Source organism: Carcharodon carcharias, chromosome 32 (genome assembly GCF_017639515.1).
Source record: "Carcharodon carcharias isolate sCarCar2 chromosome 32, sCarCar2.pri, whole genome shotgun sequence".
NCBI lineage: Eukaryota > Metazoa > Chordata > Chondrichthyes > Lamniformes > Lamnidae > Carcharodon > Carcharodon carcharias.
In genome coordinates this window covers 20,121,046-20,132,596 of record NC_054498.1, presented here as the reverse complement: position 1 = coordinate 20,132,596, position 11,551 = coordinate 20,121,046, and the positions used below count along the sequence as shown (strand labels likewise).

The 11,551-nt window shown below is 49.1% G+C and overlaps 1 long non-coding RNA gene across 1 annotated transcript; it reads right to left on the bottom strand.

Annotated features, from left to right (window-relative positions):
• Positions 1 to 2,581: 2,581 nt before the first annotated feature.
• LOC121271942 lies at positions 2,582 to 10,376 on the bottom strand. The gene is made up of 2 exons (XR_005941828.1): positions 10,031 to 10,376; positions 2,582 to 3,145 (listed from the first exon to the last, which is right to left on the bottom strand). It is a non-coding gene; the product is annotated as an uncharacterized LOC121271942 (long non-coding RNA).
• Positions 10,377 to 11,551: the final 1,175 nt, after the last annotated feature.

Genomic DNA, 11,551 nt, shown 5'->3' with positions numbered 1-11,551 from the left:
AAGATGTCCCAAGATGATTGAACAAAAGGTGTTATCAAGCAAAATTTGACATTGAGCCATATAAGGAGATATTAGGACAGATGATCAAAAGCTTGTACAATGAGGTAGGTTTTTGGGAGTGTCTTAAAGGAGAAAAGGGAGGTAGTGAGGCGGAGAGGTTTAGGGAGGGTATTTGAGAACTTAGACCCCAGGCACTAAAGAGATGACCACCAATGGTGGAGCAACAAAAATGTGAAATTCTCAAGAGGCTGGAATTGGAGGAGCGCAAAGATCTCTGGTTTGTGTAGCTCAATGCAATGCTTGCAATCTATTGGAAAATACTAACGAAGAATTCTTTGCATTTCTTACGAGTTCCATTGAATAGTGAGATAGGAGCTGCTTTGTAAGCCTCATCTTTGTTTTTTTTCTACTGGATTCTGGGTAAAGTTGGTGAACAAGGTGCTTGAAACTTGAAAGGAATTTGGGGTGAAATCACATCAAACCCAAGTCCCTGTTGGGGAGTGGAGAGCAGGCATTTTCCCTATTTGTAGGGAGAAGTCAGAGGAGGGTAGGAACAGGCTCTCAAGCCTGCTGCATCATTTAATTAGATCATGGTTGATTTGCACCACAACTCATTTACCCACCTTTGTTCAGTATCCATTGATACACTTAGAAAACTGAACTCTACCTATCTCAGTCTTGAAAGCTCCACTTCCCTCCAGCATCCACAGCCTTTTAGGACAAAGATTTCATTGACCCTTTCAAAAGTACACCCCGATTTCCCTCCTAAATGGCCCAGCTCTATGTTTATAATTATGTTCCCTCATTCTCCAGTAGAGGAAATTGTTTCTCCACTGAACCCTTTCAACATTTTCAACAACTCAATCAGATCATCCCTCAGTCTCTCCACTCCTCAAGTCAACATGAACCAAACTGATGCAAAATGAGGTGGACTGTACATATCCATCCAACGTCCTACTGTGTGACCAAAGTGGATGCCTGGGAGGAGGTCATTCATTTCTTGACTGGGAATTCTATGTAACTGAGCTATGTAAACTAAGCAGAGAGGATGGAAAAACATCTTTCAAAAATCCTGTCATCCAACCTTTCCATTTTGCTAATCGCTCTTTTGCTGTATCTCACAATCAGGAATTACAAATCCTGAGGCTCAATTTCCAATGCTATTCTGTCTTGTTCCTTGCAAACTAATAATTGTTTTTTCTTTCACAAAGCATAGGAGTGTATTTTTGGGGAAAGTTTTTTACAGCGGCTATATTCTTTCTCATAATTTATTCCTTAAATTAATAGGGATCATATATACTAAATGTCAGATGTCACAGGTTTATTACTGAGGCAGTAGTTAAACATATACTTAAAAGCATTACTTATTGGTTTAGTCAGGGGACACAGACATGTTACAGTTCTGGCCTTAATATTTTAGGCCATTATGAGCCCTAAGTATCTGTTCTAATGCCCACTTTTTATATCCTGTTCTTGCCCGTTATGTATCAATCCACACATATCGCCATTACATACATCACCATGAGCCAGGTTTAACGCAGTCCGCGGCGGCAGGAAACATGGCGGCCACGCTCACAGTCTCGCGGGAGAGGCCGCACGTCATTCTCTCAGTGGCTGGAAAACCTCTTGCGATTATGTTGGAGGCAGGAACAGGTCCATGGGGGAACCTTGCCCGCCCATGGCAGGATGTCAGTTAGGTTTCTTACTGAGCCAATTGAAGCCAATTATCCCCGAGCTGGCTGGAATTTTAGTGGCGGTACCTGTGAGTGGCATGGCTTTCCTGTGCCTCCTGTGGCCTTCTGCGGTGGCTGGGGTGGGGGAGTGCGGTCCACCATTCAAAGGCACTTATTGCCCAATCAAGGAACCCAGCTTTGGGCAGAGAGTTGAGCGCTGAAAGCCACTGCCCTGCCTTAGTCTCTGACCTCCATGACAGCCCTGCCCATGACCTCCACCCTGTAACCCCTCCCAACACCCCATCAGTCACCTTTGACCTGGCATCCCTCGTTGATTCTGGGCCTCAAGTGGGTGCATTGCTGACAACTGCCACTGCTCCTGATGGTGCTGATGGCAATGAGGAGCTGCCAACCTCTAATTGGTCAGCAGTTCGCCGTGGGCGAAGTTTCCGCCCTGGGGGTCCTCAATCCAGGGGAAAACCCGATGCTGACCAATTAAGTGCCTGAAGGATGCTTAATACCGTCAGGGCTCCCCTATGGAACTGATGGGGGTTCCTCATTGGTTCTCCAGCCAATGGGCAAGTCCCCAATCAGCCCATTAAACCCTGCCCCATGTATGGAGAATTTTAATGAGATTGTCCGTTCTCCAATAACTTTAGTTTGAAATTGTTAGTTTTGTTGTAGACCAGTACAGCCCCCCAATTTGTTAACTTATTGAAATCTATTCTGCCAAGTGGAGCTTTAATTATAAATCTGTACCATTTCACATCAATCTCCTGGATTTAAAAATTATGCTGTATTCACAGCTGGTTCCTCCTGCAAAACTTCTTGTCAACTAGTTAAGATTCCCTGAAACCCGTGAGTCAGTGTGCACTGAAATGTCTCTTAGTTAGGTACTCAACCAACCATTGCCTCAAAGCCCACTTTAATTCAACAGTCCAATAGTCCCTGTATCTGAATCGACTTATAATCCCTTACATAACAGACAAGAGTTAAAGGCTAACATGACTATAACATAAAAGCAGATTGACATTTGTGGAGTAAACTTTTTCTTGACTGTAACATCAGTGCCTTCGATTCAGGCAATCAAATTAGGTTAGGCTTTTCCTCATATTTTGTAACAGTTAACTGTATTAGTTTATTTTTATGAACACTGCTCTTTCTTTAAAAAACTGCACTTCTGCAAAAGTTGTGGAGATTCTTGTTTTGAGAGATGAGGGACTCCTTCTCAACTTGACAATTCCAATCATCTTAATTCCTGTGGTAAATTTTCATCTTCACTGTTTCGTTGATCATGGGCTGAAGTTCCTCAGGGTAGTTTCCTAGGCCCAACTATCTTCAGCTGCTTCATCAATGACCTTCCTTCCATCATAAGGTCAGAAATGGGGATGTTCGCTGATGATTGCACAATGTTCAGCACCATTCGTGACTCCTCAGATGCTGAAGCAGTCCATGTCCAAATGCAGCAAGACCTGGAAAATATCCAAACTTGGGCTGACAAGTGGCAAGTAACATTCAGGCCACACCATCTCCAACAAGAGAGAATCTAACCATTGCCCCTTGTCATTTAATGGCATTACCATCACTGAATCCCCCACTGTCAACATCCTGGGGGTTACCATTGACCAGAAACTGAACTAGACTTGCTATATGAATACTGTAGCTACAAGACCAGGTCAGGTGTTAGGAATCCTGTGCCAAGTAACTCACCTCCTGACTTCCCAAAGCCTGTCTGCCATCTACAAGGCACAAGTCTTCCTGATGGAATACTCTCCACTTGCCTGGATAAGTGCAGCTCCCATAACACTCAAGAAGCTTGGCACTATCCAGGACAAAGCATGTTTGGCACCACATCCACAAACATTCACTCCCTCCACCACTGACGAACAGTAGCAGCAGTGTGTATCATCTACAAGATGCACTGCAGAAATTCACCAAGGCTCCTTAGGCAGCACCTTCCAAACCCATGACCACTACTATCTAGAAGGACAAGGGCAGCAGACAGATGGGAACACGACCACCTGTAAATTCCCCTCCAAGTCACTCACCATCCTGACTTGGAAATATATCGGCCATTCCTTCCCTGTCGCTGGGTCAAGATTCTGGAACTCCCTCTCTAACAGCTCTGTGGGTGTACCTACACCACAGGGACCGCAGCGGTTCAAAAAGGCAGCGCATTACTACCTTCTCAAGGGCAACTAGGGATGGGCAATAAATGCTGGCCCAGCTACCAAAGCCCACATCCTGTGAATGAATAAAAAAAAGAATGTTTGGAAGACCACAGGCAGAATTTTACCCTTGTCGGGCGGACACGCGCCCAACCCGAATGGGAGTAAAACAGTGAGCGACGGAGTCAGGCGAGCATCCCGATGTCATCGGGCACTCTCACGATATTTCGCTCGGTGGGCGAGAGGCGGCAGTGTGCCCGCTGACAATTAAGAGGCCTGTTAGTTAAATTGAATTTTTCACTGCCTGTCCAACTGTTCAGTTGGCGGGCAGGCAAATGGGCCAAGCGGCCTTTGCATTTTTTGCCAAACCTCATCCATGGGCGGGATGAGGTTTCGACCAGTTATTAAAATAAAAATATAAAACTTTTAAGGCTCATTTTCACCACGTCCCTGCTCACGTGACCAAGTCACATGAGGGGGACATATTTTCCTTATTTTTCAGTTCTTCGTTTGCAACGTTTAAAAACCTCTGTGCCTCCAGGGAGCTTTCAACGGGTGGACCCCCGGCGCATGCGCTGACTTCAACGTTCGCCCTCCTCCCACCCCTGACAGCGCTGAAGCCTCTGGGCGCGAGATTCACCCTGGCTGGCTGTTTACTGGTCCGCCAGTGTGAAATCGTGGTCGGGGCCCAATCGCGGGCGGCAGTCGGTTTGGCAGCTGCTCCCAGGCCTGCCTGCTGTGCCCGCCCGATGAGGTAAAAATCTTGCCCCATAAGGAGAACAAAGGGAACAAAAACTACTGGACAGAATCTGAATTTTATATATTTTTTTCCATGTTCATTCCTGATCATGAATGGTAACATTGATACTGTTATGTAGAGGTTATGCTACTGGACGAGTATCCCAGAGGCCTGGACTTCCATCATTTTCCAAATATAACACATATTTTTTCCCTAAAAAATTATCTAGAACTTATGGCCTGTATCGAAAACTTTCTTTGTTTTACTGCCAGTCAGGAACCTCCTTTCCAGAAAGGTAGTGATGCACATTTCCTAGAAATGTTGCGTTTTGATGGGATTTCTTTTAGCTCCTTCCTGCACTATGGCATAAATGAGAATCGTCCCTCTTTTTTTTGACATTTATAAACTTGACTCTTGAAAGAAATGATAAGAAGATGAGTCTTGAGATCGGCAAATCTTGAGTGGGTGTGAGAGTCCGCTACTCAGCAAACTAGGGCAGCAGACTCTTCAGCCTAGTCGGGTTCGCTCGTTACTTTTGCCAATTAAGGGTCACTTTGACCGTGGTATTGCAAAAGTCTAAGAGCGGGATTTTCCAGGGATTGTCCGGTCCCGCCGGAAGTCAAAGGACTTTTGACTGGGCCACCCAATCTCCCGCTGTGTGTCCCACCAAGGCAGAGCTGGAAAATCCCGGCCTAGGTCTGTGTTATTTGTGGTGATAAGGCAAACTTGACTCTTTGCTCATGAAAATCAGGGTGTGTATTACACTTGGATGCATCATATACTCATTGACAGTCCAAAGATCTGAGTAATCTGGGTCAAGTCCTCCTCACACAAATCTGGGGTTTGTGCCAAAATTGGGAGAGCCGTCCCACAGAAAAGTCAAGAAGTAGGCTGGCATAGTCATACTCACTGAATCATACCGTCCAGACACCACCAGCATCATCCCTGGGTATGAGCTGTCCCACCACCAAGACAGACCCACCAGAGGTGGTGGCACAGTGGTGTACAGTCAGGAGGGGGTTGCCCTGGGAGTCCTCAACATGGACTCCAGGCCTCATAAAATCTCATGACTTCAGGTCAATTTGTTCACGTAGTTGGTCAGAAGTAGATGCCAAACCTTTAGCCTACTGCACCATCCCTGCTGCGCCCATAACGCAGACTATTTGTGAATCAAGAGATGCAACTATGACATTGACCAGGTTATCTCGGCACATGATAGGTCAAGATTTTCAATTCATAATGGTATTATCCAATTATTATTAAATGTGATTTGGTGTGATTCCTTGCAATCAAATGCATTGATGCATGCAGGGGGGAGCTAGAGGAATACATGAGAGAGAGAAGGGAATTGGAGAGGTTGGAAGGTTGAAATGGTATAGGGTGGGAGGAGACTCATGTGGAGCATTAATGCCAGCATGGACTATTTGGGCTGAATGGCCTATTTCTGTGCTGTACATTTTTTGAACTGGGAGGAGGATAACATAGAACTTTAAAAGGGCACAGGACAGGTTGTTGGAATGGGTGGACAACTGGCAGATGAAATTTAATCCAGAGAAATGTGAAGTGATTCATTTTGGTAGGAAGAACGCAGAGAGGCAATAAAAATTAAGGGTACAATTCTAAAAGAGGGTGCAGGAGCAGAGGGAGCTGGGGGTATATGTGCAGAGATCATTGAAGGTGGCAGGGCAGGTTGAGAGGGTAGTCAATAAAGCATCCAGCAGCCTAGGCTTTGTGAATAGGGGCATAGATCAGCTCTTTCCAAACCTTTTCCCAGTGTGACCCCATTTTAACGCCTTGAACTTTGTGTGTGAGCCCAGAGTGAAAATCTGGCGGTTACAAGAGCTGTTGAGCGGGCGGAGGGTGGGGTGGTGGTAGGGAGCTTCAGTTGCTGAGGCTTTTTCAAAAAAAAACCAACACCTACCTTTTCACAGGCTTTTTTTGCAGCAGCAATTGGGCCTCAGAGAGTAGTCCACTAGGCCACGCCCACAAATGGAAAAAAAACCAAGCATTTCAAGGGGCCTTGTAGCTGTCAGAAATTAGTCCGAGCTCCATGGCATCCATTGCTGCCTCAGAGCACGAGACCCCAAAATCTCATCTCGCAGCCCCACCAGAGGTCATGGTCCACAGTTTGGGAAACCCTGGCATAGAGTATCAAAGCGAGGAAGTGATGTTAAACTTGTATAGAACACTGCTTCAGCCTCAACTAGAGTATTGCGTCCAGTTCTGGGCACCACACTTTAGGAAAGTGAAAGCATTAGAGAAAGAGCAGAAATGATTCAGGAGAATGATTCAAGGGATGAGGAGCTTCAGTTATGTGGGCAGATTGGAGAAATTGGGACCATTTTCCCTGGAGAAGAGGAGGCTGAGTGGATCCTTGATAGAGATATTCAAAATCATGAGGGGATCTGGACAGAGTCGATAGGGGGAGACTTGTCATTAGTGGACTGATCGAGATCAAGAGGGCACAGATTTAAGTTACTTAGCAAACGACGCAGTGAGGACATGAGGAGAAATGTTTCCACACAGCGAGTGGTTAGGATCTGGAATGCACTGCCTGACAGTGTGGTGGAGGCAGGTTCAACTGAAGCATTTAAGAGAGAATTGGATTATTATCTGAAAAGGAAGAATTTGCAGGGTGATAGGGAGAGGGTGGAGGAATGGCATTAGGTAAATTGTGTCCATGGAGAGCCAGCACGTTAACCATCCTGTGATTCTGTAATGAGTGCAGCTCCAACACTCAAGAAGCTCGACCCCATCCAGGACAAAGTAGCCCGCTTGTTTGCACCCCATCCACAAACATTCACTCCCTCCACCACCGATGGACAATAGCAGCAATGTGTCTACAAAATGCACTGCAGGAACTCACCAAGGCTCCTTAGACAACACCTTCCAAACCCATGGCTGCTACCATCTAGAAGGACAGGGCAGCAGACACATGGGAACACCATCACCTGGAAGTTCCCCTCCAAGCCACTTACCTTCCTGGCTTGGAAATATATTGCCATTCCTTCACTGTCGCTGGGTCAAAATCCTGGAACTCCCTTCCTAACAGCACTGTGGGTGTACCCACACCACATGGACTGCAGCGGTACAAGAAGGCAGCTCACCACCGCCTTCTGAAGGGCAATTAGGGATGGGCAATAAATGCTGGCTCAGCCAGCAATGCCAACATCCTCTGAACGTATTAAAAAAAATTGAAAGAAATAACCAGCCGCTCGGAAACATAGGCCAGGGTTTGGCGGGGTTTCTCTGCCTGCCATCCGAAGAGTGGGCAGAGAACACATTCCCATCAATGCTGCCTGACCCACAGCCATTTAACGCTCCAACAACCATTAATTGGCTGGAGGCGGGACTTCTGCCCCTCAATCCTGAGGAAGTCTGATTGGCTGGCAGCTCTCTAGTCCCTGCAGCGCCAGAAGCTGCAGTGGACGGGACTGGGACTGCAAGCAGTCCCCAGAGCCGAAGCCCCGAGAGCCCAGGACCAGGTATGTTTTGGGGGTCTCAGGGCGAGCGGGGAGGTGAGGCCCAGTGGGTGGACAGAAGGGGTTGGGGGTGTTGGCGGAGAGATCAGCGGGGAGGGGCCAATCCTCTATGGGGATGTTAAAAGGAGGCTGCTGATGAAGGCGCCCTGTCCCCTCTCGCCCGAGGCCTAAAGAAGGTTACTTTTCAGGCTTCGTCCCCTGGCCCTCGCTCCTCCCATCAGCCTGAAAAATTGAGGCTGGGCAAGAGATGGCCCTTAAGTGGTCAGTAGTTGGCCATTTACCGGCCTCCAATTGGGGCAAGGGTGGGCAGGTGGTCCTAGGCCTTGTCCATCCCAGCGTAAAATTGCAGTGAGGTCGGAACAGGTGGTAACCCAGTGGGAAGGCAATCTGAGAAATATTATGGCCACCCCCAACTCACCCCCCCCACCCCCGCCGCCCGGCCTACAAACCCACTGGCGGAGGAATGTAAAGTTCTGCCCCAACTTTGCCGCAGGTCTGAACCTGCAATACAGGCCTCATTTCTGAATGTATGTTGCTGAGGTAGCTCGGGGAGTTAACTCAGCAAGGTTCAGTTTGTGCACAGAGAGTGAGGGGTGGGATGTTTGCGGCTCGCGGACGCATGCTCCAATAATTGAATGTTAAATTGAATCTGGCTCTTGTTTCAGTTTGCACAGCTCCTGTCACCATTATTAACCGTCAGGGGACTGGTGTCACTGAGGTAACGCAATATGACGACTGGTTGGGGAATGGGAGAACGCATCGGGGCCAGAGAGAAGGTTAATAATTAAAGGGAGTCAGGTGTAAGAGCTCATCTTGAAACACTGGACATCTTAAATAATCCTGCCCTAGGTCTAGATTGTCTTCAGTTTTCTTAATTGAAGTGCTCACCCACCGGTTTCATGTTGCATTCTGTGAAACATCAGAGTCGCACATCAAATCTTCGACAATACTTGTCCCCAGACAGAAAATGCTTTGGATGAATTACCTGAGACTTTAAGAATATTAGAAAACTTCCTTTGTGATATTATACTGCATTGTGACCTAGTACATGGTACATTGAAACAAACAGGCTGGCATTCTTACAACCTGAATTATTGGTACGGTCTCTTTAAATTATTTTGATTCAAGGTTTACTAGGTTTTAATTCTTATTTTGGTTGTAATAATCTCCCAACTGAAACTATTTTAATCTAGAATCAGATTGTTAATCTGCATGTGCTAAATATGCAAACAAAATGTGATGAAAAGAGAATAAGGGCCTAGAAATTCATCTGTGATTTATCTGAAAGATGGCCTCTTAAGTAAGGTTGCCAACCCTCCAGGATTGGCCTGGAGTCTCCACGAATTGAAGATCAATCTCCAGCACACTGCTGTGTGCAACCCTGGAGAAAAAAAATCATCGGGACATTAAATAGATTGTTCCTTATGTCATTTTCTTTGACCATTTCTCTTTACCAGATATAAAAGTATTGCAAATGGTGGGAGAAAAGGCTGTTTGGCTGCCAGTCAAGCATCAGTAAATTGGGTAATGGGTCTTTTTGCTTTCCAGTTGGCGTAGGGAGGCAGTGCGTCACAAGGATGAATGTGTTGGCCGACTAATGGCTGGAGCGTGTGTGGGGGGGGGGGGGCAAGTCATGTGATGAAACCTCCAGGAATACAGTTAATCACAGTTGGCAACCCTATTCCTAACCCTCCATCATGGCAGGCAGAAAGTGCAGGCTCAGTATGAGCCGGGAGTACGTCACCCTCCGTGGAACAATGGGCAAAAGGTCATAGTGCAGGATCCACTCAGGAAAGGAGCAATAGGCCTTTACCTTATGCAAATGATAGGCCTGGCATCTGTTTGAGGGCCTGACTTAATTGGTTTGCCCTGAAGGCTCAGGAAAGCAGGCTGGCATCTGCCTAATGCCGTCCTTCAAGGGGCACCACAGGTTACACCCAACAAGGTAAGTTTTAAGAATATACTCACCTGAATATGAAGCCGAGGGGAGGAGAATGGCCTCTCCACCCCGACCACCGTTCTCTCCTCTCCCCCAATCGCATTCCCACTAGATCTAGTTGCCCCTCCCATCCTCAGTTGACTGAGGGCGAATGAGATAATATACGCGCCGTGGACCCAATAATCACTGAACCTAACATGTGGTGGAAAATGAGAAGCTTTTCAACTAACAGTTGAAAATATCAAGGCCAGGGCTTTTAAGACGGCGGGGTTCCCTTTCCCGCCACCCAAGCAGTCAGCGGAGAACACACCCCCCCCCCCCTGCCTCGCAGCCATTTAACGCCCCAACGAGCGCGAATTGGCTGGAGGAGGGACCTCCGCCCTTTACTCGGTCGGAAGTCCCGCCTCAGAGAGCTGATTGGCCAACAGCTCCACAGTCCCTGCAGCGCCAGAAGCTGCAGTGGACAGCACCGGGACTGCAAGGAGTCCTCGGAGCATAAGTCCTGGGAGTCCAGAGCCGGGAAAGTTTTGGGGGTCTTGAGGCGGCGGGGGAGGGGGAGGGGGAGGGGGAGGGGGGGTTGGTGGGTGAGGCCTGGGTTGGTGGATGGAGTGGGTGTGAGGGTGTTGGTGAAGAGAGTCAGGGGGAGGGAGGATCTGCAGGGCCCAATCCTTCTGGGGGGGGGGGGGGGGGGGGAAGGGTTGGGTGCCCCTTGTTAAAAGGGGGCTGCTGCTGGAAACACCCAACTGCACCCTCCCCCACCTCCCCCCCCCCATCCTCCCCCACCTCCCCTCCCTCATCCACCCTCCCCCGCTTTCCCCCACCCTCCCCCATCCTCACCCCACCCTCCCTCACCTCCCCCCTCATCCACCCTCCCCCACCCTCCCCCACTTTCCCCCATCCTCCCCCCCTCATCCACCCTCTCCCCCGCTTTCCCCCACCCTTCCCTCACCCTCATCCACCCTCCCCCACTTCCCCCCACCCTCCCCCCCCACCCTCCCACCCTCCCCCCCCACCCTCCCTCACCCTCATCCACCCTCCCCCGCTTTCCCCCATCCTCACCCCACCCTCTCCCCCGCTTTCCCCCACCCTTCCCCATCCTCACCCCATCCTCCCTCACCCTCATCGACCCTCCCCCCACTTTCCCCCACCCTCCCTCACCCTCGCCCCACCCTCCCCCCCTCATCCACCCCCCCCCCTCATCCACCCTCCCCCACTTTCCCCCACTTTCCCCCCACCCTCCCCCACTTTCCCCCACCCTCCCTCACCCTCACCCCACCCTCACCCACTTTCCCCCACCCTCCCTCACCCTCCTCCCCACCCTCCCTCACCGCCCGAGGTCCGTACCCAGTTTATTTCCGAGCTTCCCCCCCTGCCCTGGAACTCCTCCCGCCAGCCTGAAGATTGAGTCTAGGCGGGAAACGGCTTTTGAGCGGTCAATAATTGGCCACTTCAGGAGCTCAACTGGGGCAAGGACGGGCGGGCGGGCGGGCGGGCGGGAGGGGCTCGGCCTCATCCACGTAAGTGTAAAAGCGCGGGGAGGCCTGGTTGGC